At 33.1% G+C, this 1,118-nt stretch overlaps 1 protein-coding gene across 1 annotated transcript in view; it reads left to right on the top strand.

Moving 5' to 3' along the window:
• LOC105448351 overlaps positions 1 to 1,118 on the top strand; it is a gene marked incomplete at its 3' end in the record, with an annotated part of 8,344 nt that overhangs the window by 7,080 nt on the left and 146 nt on the right. The window lies entirely within an intron of this gene.

Below are 1,118 nucleotides of genomic sequence, written 5' to 3'. Positions count from 1 at the left end.
GAGATATCGCCGTAAATTAATTCGAGAAGAGAGTGATAAATTATTTTCAATATTTCATGAAGAATCTAGAGTCAATTTGTACGCAATTTTAAATAATTCTGCTTCGGATAATGATCATGTCGAGATTGAACATGTTGATTATTTCAATAATGCCGTTTCCGAAATTAAACAAGAAACAATAAATTTGCCGTTGTCCGATAAAACGAATATTTCTGCATCTGGTGTTTCTTTGAACCGTGAATTGTTACATCGAATATTGATAACAGAAGAAGACGACAGTAATGCGCAGAAGGAAAACAATAATTTTACGTCATTTTTAGTACAATGGGCTATCACGCATCGTGTTTCTCATGCAGCTGTATCGCATTTACTGTCTGGTTTGAGAACAGCACATCCCATCTTTTCCAATTTACCAAAATGTGCAAAGACATTATTACGAACACCGCGATCTTCCGTTATTTCTGATATATTTCCTGGACAATATTGTCATTTTGGTATTGAATATGGCATTTTACAATTTCTATCTAGGAGCAAGAATACTATTTCATCTTCAATTGAAATTCAAATTGGTATCGATGGTGTGCCGATTTCTCGATCCAACTCAAATCAATTATGGCCCATTTTAGGTCGAATTATACCTCACGAAAAAATATTTCTTATCGGTTGTTATTTTGGGAAAAGTAAACCAGCAGATGCGAATAAATTTTTACAACAGTTTGTAAAAGATATCATTGTTTTGATTAATAAGGGCGTAACTTATAACGGAACAACATATTCAGTGTTAATACATTCTATCATATGTGATGCCCCTGCTAAATCTTTCATTACTCTTACTAAAGGACATACTGGTTATAATAGCTGCCCAAAATGTACGACTGAAGGTAATTTTATCGCTAACAGAATTTGTTTTCCCAATTTTGATGGCCAAAAAAGAACTGACGATAGCTTTCGTAATCAAATTCAAGAAGAATACCATCTTGATCGTTCTATTTTGTTAAACATTCCAAATTTTGGCATTGTATCTCACATTCCATTAGATTACATGCATCTGATATGTATTGGCGTTGTTAGAAAGTTAATAAAATTATGGATAAGTGGTCCTCTTCTGTCTCTTATAC

The sequence above is a fragment of the Wasmannia auropunctata genome, unplaced genomic scaffold, assembly GCF_000956235.1.
Source record: "Wasmannia auropunctata unplaced genomic scaffold, wasmannia.A_1.0 LD336088.1, whole genome shotgun sequence".
NCBI lineage: Eukaryota > Metazoa > Arthropoda > Insecta > Hymenoptera > Formicidae > Wasmannia > Wasmannia auropunctata.
This window is presented reverse-complemented; position numbering and strand designations above follow the sequence as displayed.